Raw genomic sequence first — 7633 nt, 5'->3', positions numbered from 1 at the left:
CTTGCAAATTTTATCTAATTAGCAATTCTCACATGACCTTGGGGTCATCCTTTTCCTGGACACATTTGTGGGCAGCTTTTTTTTTTTTTTTAATTTTTTTTTTTTTAACGTTTATTTATTTTTGAGACAGAGAGAGACAGAGCATGAACGGGGGAGGGTCAGAGAGAGGGAGACACAGAATCCGAAACAGGCTCCAGGCTCTGAGCTGTCAGCACAGAGCCTGACGTGGGGCTCGAACTCACGGACTGTGAGATCATGACCCAAGCCGAAGTCGGCCGCTTAACCGACTGAGCCACCCAGGCGCCTCTGTGGGCAGCTTTTAAGCAAAGCTTGTTCTCAGGGCACCATCTTGACCAAGAACCTACGTTCAGGGCATACTCTAATAATGCAACCAGGACTCATCAACTGGATCCCAAATCAGTACTTTCCAAAAGAGACTCACCTGGGAACTGGACCCAAATATAAATATGGTGAAGAGAGAGAGAGAGAAAGAAAAGGAACAGTACCCCAGCATCCCGGTCAGCAGGCTCATCTATGACTCACCTGTAGACAAAGAGAAAATAAATATGGACTTTAGGCACCAAAAAGTCTGGTGACTGTGTGCTCAAAGTAAGAAAAGAAGACCCCTCCCCCCCCAATCCAGCTTTTGGATTGTTTTTAAAAGGACATGAAACCCAGGCTTGGGTCACATGCACTGTTGGAAAAGTCCTTCCCTACTGGATTGTGCCATGTGACCCTGAGGTCCCTTTCTCACTCTTGTTCTCCCTTGGCCACAGCTGGTTATAGCTGAGGCAGGGGGTCACCCGGGGCAGTAAAGCAGACTGGCTGAGATGAAGATGCAGGGATCCATGCTGCCTTCTCACCATGCACTTCCCCTCCAAGGACAGCCTGCTGCACTGGAGCTGCTCCAGATCCTCAACACAACTGGCTTGAAGGCACAGAGCAGGGAAGGAAAGGTGGGTGGCATGACCAGCAAGGGGGACGGATGCTATGTGGCCCCACCATTCAAGCACATTGTTCCCAATAGTCTGACCAGGCAGGACCCTTTTTCGGGGGTGTGTCTGGGCAGCAGTGTATTTTTCTCCTGCACATTCTTGGGAGGTCTTCCAAGGGAAGGGATGCAGCTGGGCATGCTCCTGTCAGAGAGGATGGTCAGTTTAATCATAGAGAACCCCTTATCCTGCAGGCCCTAGATTTTCTTTCTCTTGGTGTCGGCCTTGCTGGCCTACCATGTGTTTCTGGCCTGCAGAAACATCCCACTGGAGTCAGCATCCATGTGGGGGTCCCAGAGCATCTTAAACCTTTCTGTAGTTGGTAGGGATGACCATGGAATGGCTCCAGGAAAAGGCTGTCATTCCTGCATCTAGTTCCAGACTCCTAAGAGTGATCCCAAGGCTCAGGCAGGCCTGACTCTGAGACTCCTAGGCAACTATGAGTTTGGGAAGTGGCCATGTTGTTTCTTTGTAAAGGTCACTTTATGAATTATGTGGTTGTCTGAGCTCTTAGATTAATCTGCCTTGCCATGCTGATTGGATTTCAGATACTAAAGCTCATTCTTTCAGAGCTTTGTCCCTGTAATAAGACACACCTCTCTGCTTTGGGAACACTGTAAATTATGGCATAGCTGTAGGGCTTGGTTTGGCAGGTTGGACATAAGGATCATCTGTAGGTTTTCTGCAGAAAACCCCACCTGCTCCATGATTGTACCAGGACAAGTAGCTGAAGATCACTCAGGAAAGTCATGTGAGTTTTCTCTCAGCCAAGATGAGTTGACACCATTATTCTGGAGCCCCTATGGAAGGCCTGTGAGAGAGGTCACCTTGGGATAGGCCGAAGGATAACAGATAGCCTCTCCATCAGGAGGAGTTGGCCCTCTGACTCCTGGGAGGCAGCCTGTCTTGTATTCTCAGGGTGCTATGGATGGAGCCTGTAAATGTAAGATTAGGAACTGGATGCAAGGCCAGGTAGCCCAGACCAGTGCCCAGTGCGGTGCCAGAACTCTCTGTTCCCTTTCCACATGTCCACTCTATCTCTGAGGGCTGAGCCTTGCGCAGTCCAAGCTTGCCAGCTAAAAGCTCTGTTACTGTTTTTATTGCACAGGCCTGGAGCCTCTGCAGTGGGGTTGAGCACAGCTTCCAGGGCCTCATTTCTTCAGCCTGAAATCATAAACCACTCACTGCTTTTGCCGTCATTCCCTGGAGGTACCAGTAAGTGTTTGATACCAGTGTGATCCTCAGATGAGGAACTGGCCTTTAGGACTGTTTGCCCATATCCTGATCTTACGAGCAGGCGGTAGACTTGCACTTTCTCCCCAGATTTGCTTTGGCCAGCAAAATGTGACCAGAAGTGTTCTACTTCTAAGCAGAGGTCCTTAGGAGCCAGTGTGTGATTTTCCACACTCTGTTCCCTTTGCCAGGAGTGACTGGTGGTGTCCCAGAGAATGGAGGCTCTGTCAGCCTGCGTTCCATGTTAGGGCACTATGGTGTAGAACCCTCACCAACAAATGGGCAACATGAAATGTGACTGAGAAATAAACCTTTGATGTTTGAAGCCACCGAGATTTGGGTTGTTGCCACAGCATAACAGTTTATCCTGACCACTACAACCACAGTAGAGACTGTGTCTAAGAAGCCTCAGCTGCACCCAGCAAAGACCCAGACATTTATTGAGCACCCACTAGGAGCTGGGTGTTCTGTCAGGACAGGGCTAAATTGCCAACACTAGGACAGATTAACACATGTGTGCAGAAGAAGGAACAATTCATTCTTTATGTAAGTGACATTAAGCTAAACCTTGGAGAGTTTCAGTCCATCAATACCAACAGCAGTTAACATTTTTTGAGCTATGTAGTAGGAGCTAATCTATACTTGTTTGGACCTATTTGATCTATATGGTGACCCTAGAAGGTGGGTACTATTATCTTCATTTCTCAGATGAAGAAACCGAGACACAAGTTAAGTAACCTACCTAAGATCAGAACTCTAAGATTCAACCCCAGAGCCCATTTTCTTTAGCATTCTAGGCTGAGAGAGCAGGTGTATTCACATGAAAGTGACCGGCATGAGCAGGGTGTGATGAACTGTCTGGTGTAACTTGGTCACAGGGCTTATGAAAGGGTGTGATAGAACTTATGGCTGGACGTGTTGACCAAACTGTGAAGGGTCCTAGATGCCAGACTGAGGGGTTTAGACTTTCTCCTGTGGGCAGCAGAGTGGAGGACAGACTTCATGAGCTTTAGGAGTGTAACTGTCAGCCATGGGGACTTTAGAGTGGAGAATGGGTGTTACGGGAGGTGGGGGCCCAATTGGAGGGGCCTAGAAAACAGCTTGTGAGAGACGGTAGGCCTGAACCAACGTGGGGGCAGAGCCTGCCACACATACCCTTCTTTTGGCCCTTGACTATGACTAGATGCATATAATGTTTATGTGGCTTTCATGTTCTTTATTCTTCTCAACTGACTGAAAGCTGCTTGAGGGCAGGCTTCCTCTTAGGTGTTCTCTGCCCTGCCCTTCTCCTTAATCTTGGGCTGATGCCCATGTTTGAATGTCCTTCTCCTGGGGAAGAACACAATACCTTGTCCAAGGCCCAGCTCAGATGCTCTCTTCCTGCTGCACAGTCTCCCTGGAAGCACATCTGTGACTGGATTATAATTGCAGCTGGCATCTGAGACCCAACTCAGTGTTTGCTGTTGGCATCGCCTGTTGGCTCCTGGCTTGTGCCTGTTACAGCATGCCCCACCCAGTAAAGCGTCAGAGAGAGCCTAGCAGTTTTTCCTCATGTGTCCTGGCCTTCTTGAGGTCAGAGACCATCTTATTCATCCTACTCACTTGCTGTGGTTTGCTAGTGCTTGGTGGGGCTTCAGGGTAGAGGGTGGTTTGCACTTGACCTCTCAGCCACGATTAGATGGACAGATAGCCCATCTTTGAAATTGAGACATTCTGGGTTTAGAGATGTTCACTGTGTGACTCATGAAACATTAAGCAAATCTTGTTTTTTTTTCATTAAAAAACAATTAGTCACAACCTCGAGCTAATGGCCGGAGATAGCTCAACAATCAGCAGATGCGGTTCTCTTCTGAAATAATGATGATGAGAACAATAACCCCTCATGCTTGCCTAGAGCTTTATCAGCTCACAGAGACCATTGATTCACATCCAGTATTCTTATTAATCCCCAGAAAAGCCTCATAAAGCAGGCAGGGCAAGTGCCTTCACCCATTTTGGGGATAAGGACCCAGAGCTTCAGCTATCAGCCCAAATTTATGGAGCGGGTGTCTGCTGGGCCCGTCTGGGTCTCCTCTCCTGCCTCTATTCTCTGCCCATGCTCCTGACCCTCCAATCTCTTCTCTCTCTTGTTGCCAGTACCCGCCCTGGGTCCCAGCTCTGCAGAGAGGGGCTCAGCTATTGGGTGCTGAGTGGATGCCTCATCCCTCCCCAGCTTAGATGGCCAGCTCCATCCACTTCTGGAGTGCGCTGTCCCCTCTCACAGAGCCCTGCCCTCCATGGGAACTGACTCAGGTGGGTACCTGGTGACACTAATGCACAGACCAAATGCAGAAAGGAAAGTAGTTTTCTTCTAAGTCTGCTGTTTGCCATTTGTATCCGGGATCCCTGAAGCCATTTAAAATCTGGGAAGCAAGACACAAAAGTCAGGAAGTTAAAAATCCACCCAAGATTTAGAAATTCCAAGATAAGACCGGTAGAGTTGGCACTGTCCTCAGGTGGGTTACAGGTACTCGCGGTGGTGCTTTAACCACCTTCTCTGGGGCCAGAACTAGCTCTGCTTATTCCTACTTGGGTCCTCCCAGAAATGAGGGGCTGACGGTTCCTGATTTGGGTAATCAGGCTTTTATTAGCACACGACAGTTTGCTGGTTTCTAGCTGTACCAGAAAGTTTTGCTTCAAATCCATGAGGGACTCAGATGAATGAAGAAAATAAATGAGGATCCCATTGCCAGGGTCAAGGGCTGAGTTTAAGTCAATGTGCCCCCTGGTGGTGACGCTAAAGAACTGCAGCCATTGATGACCTGGGGCCCAGCCCACTTGGCCCACCCCCGTGCTGGTGTGGCCCCTAGCACTTTGCTGCACTGCCTCTTGTTCCCATCAGACCTGAGCTTGGAGTACGCGCCCCCTCCCATAATTCATCACTGAAATGTGATCTACTTACAAAGAGTTTTAATGGATACATCATTACATAGATTCAAGAACACCTTGTTGACAAAATACCACCCAGAAAACCAGGCTGATGGCAGCAGTGCTCAACCCTAAGGTCTTGTGTCTGCTGCCATTTCTTGAGTTTTAGTAGAACCACTCAGTGCAGGTTTGGCTCAGATAAAACCATGCCAATAAATGTATATGTTGTGCTCCTTTGGGCAAGTTGTGGAGCTAGGTAGGCTTAGAGAAGGAGAATTGAGGGTGCAAGAGCCCTGTCACTCTGGAGCTATTAAAATCTGCCAAATAAGACACAAACCTCAGAGCAGTTAAAGCTCAATACAAGCTTTAGGAAGCTTCAGACAAGACTAGTAATGGTTGTCACTGTCCTTGGGCAGGTAACATAGCCTGTCTATACTTCATTTCCTCATCCATAAAATGGGGGACAAAATCAGACTCTCCTCATGAAACTTTGTGAGAGTCTGATGAGCTAATGCATAAAGTGCTTATCCCAGAACCTGGCACACTGCATGGTCTTAATAAACATCCACTGCTATTATCGTTGTCTTTGTGATCACATGCACTGGTTGCTGCAGGAAGGTGCGGGTCTAGATTTCTGTAGGGGTTTAGAGGTGAGCACTTTGGCTGGGCCCTTGGTGGAGAGGCTTTTTGGAAGAGGTGGAGTTGAATGATAGAGCCTCAGCATCCAAAGGTCCCACCTGCCACCTGGGCCTTAAAAGACAGGTTAAGTCGATGCATAGTGCAAGCACGTTGGGCAGAAAGAGGGCAGGGGGAGGGGGTGGAGGCAGGCACAGTTAGTATGGCTTGGGAGGAGATGTGTCCAGGTAACAGAAGGGGCTGGGCCACAGTGGGAGTGGAGACTGGGGTTGTCGGCTCAGGGTACCAAGCCGAGGGGTAGGGCCTTATTCTGTAAGGGGGTGCAGTCAGGAGGATATCCTAGGTCTGGGGATTGGGAGGTCATGAGTCAGGGTGCTGGGCGCTTCTGGTGCCTCAGGTGAGAGGACGTAGCTGCCAGCCGCAGAGAGAGATCCATATGAGCCACAGAAACGTAGCCTGGACAGAAACAGAGAAGGAGAGGCTGTAGATGACAAAGTATGTCAGACTTTGACATAAGAAAGCTGGTGCCTTAGGGGCGCCTGGGTGGCTCAGTCGGTTAAGCGTCCCACTTCAGCTTAGGTCATGATCTCGCGGTTTGTGAGTACAAGCCCCACGATGGGCTCTGTGCTGACAGCTCGGAGCCTGGAGCCTGCTTTGGATTCTGTGTTTCCTTCTCTCTCTTCCCCTCCCCCACTTGTATGCTCTATCAAAAATAAATAAATGTAAAAAAAAATTTTTTTAAATGTTGGTGTCTGATAGGCAGTAACGTTGAGGGGAGGGAGTGTGGAGGGCAGACGGGTTCATCTTGGGACATGCTGATAGGAAGGGGTTTGTAGCTCAGGGGAAAGGGTGGGGCTGGACCCCTGGATGAGGGAGTCCCTGGCTTGGGCATGTCAGATGGGTCCTTGGAGGAGTGGGGGTCTCAGAAAAGGGTAGGAGGAGATAAGGGTCCTTTTCCTGTATATTGAGGAAAAGCTGTCAGGGAAGGAGGAGAAGGGCCAGGATTTCCCTGCAGCCCTCGCAGCGTGCATGGTGCCATGTAGACTCTGGGAGGTGTTGTCAGTGCCCAATGGCTGTGTTACAAAGGGGACACATTTAGTGACATGTGTTGTCCTCACTGGAGGCAGAAATCACCTTGGAAGCTAAGGGGACACCTCTGGTAGAGAAGTATAACCCTCCCCTTTCTTGGACTTTGCCCTGGGCTGGCCAGTTCTCTCAGTGCCTTTCTCAGATGTCTCCCACCCATGCCCCAGGGCTGCTGTGGCTGAGATCCAGACCCGGCCCAGCCAGTGTGTGAGCCAGAGGCTGTCCCTAACACAGCATCAGCATGTCTGTCTCCACACCGAGGTGTTCTCTGCAGCACCTCTGGCCCACACACATGGTTAGAAGGAACAGTGACCCTAGAGAGCTTGTAGGTTGAGGGGTCACTGCTGGTGAGTTTTTAAAATATGTGTAACAGATGGTTATGCATGATTAAGAATGAATTCCATGGTCCAGCAATCCCACTTCTGGGTATATGCCCAAAAGAATCGAAAGCTGTGACTCAAAGAGATATTTGTACACCCATGTTCAGAGCAATATTCCACAGGCAAAAGTTGGAAGTAACCCAAGTGTCCATTGACTGATGAAGGGCTAAACAAAACATGGTCTACACATGCAATGGCATATCGTACAACCTTATAAAGGGAGGAAATCCTGTAGTATGCTACAAGATGGATGAATCTTGAGGACATTATGCTAAGTGAAACAAGCCAGTCACAAAAAGATAAATACTGCACGAATCCACTTCCATGATGGTCTTAGAATAATCAAATTCATAGAGACAGAATGTAGACTGGTTGCCAGAGGCTGGGGGAAGGGAGGAA

The 7633-nt window shown here is 49.0% G+C and overlaps 1 protein-coding gene across 8 annotated transcripts in view; it reads left to right on the top strand.

The window, feature by feature from the left end:
• The first annotated feature begins 215 nt into the window (after window positions 1-215).
• TRPV1 (transient receptor potential cation channel subfamily V member 1) overlaps window positions 216-7633 on the top strand; it is a 36920-nt gene continuing 29502 nt past the window's right edge. For 6 of the 8 annotated variants that reach the window (XM_040455572.1, XM_040455571.1, XM_040455576.1 and 3 more), the window contains exon 1: window positions 216-2207. The gene's annotated coding sequence lies outside the window, so the exon portion shown is untranslated. The remainder of the gene's footprint in view (window positions 2208-7633) is intronic. The other 2 variants (XM_040455574.1, XM_040455573.1) reach the window with 2 other exon arrangements.

The sequence above is a fragment of the Herpailurus yagouaroundi genome, unplaced genomic scaffold, assembly GCF_014898765.1.
Source record: "Herpailurus yagouaroundi ecotype Mexico unplaced genomic scaffold, PumYag 215, whole genome shotgun sequence".
NCBI classification, from domain to species: Eukaryota; Metazoa; Chordata; class Mammalia; order Carnivora; family Felidae; genus Herpailurus; species Herpailurus yagouaroundi.
Note: the sequence above shows the minus strand (reverse complement) of the source record. Positions and strands in the feature narration are given on the sequence as shown.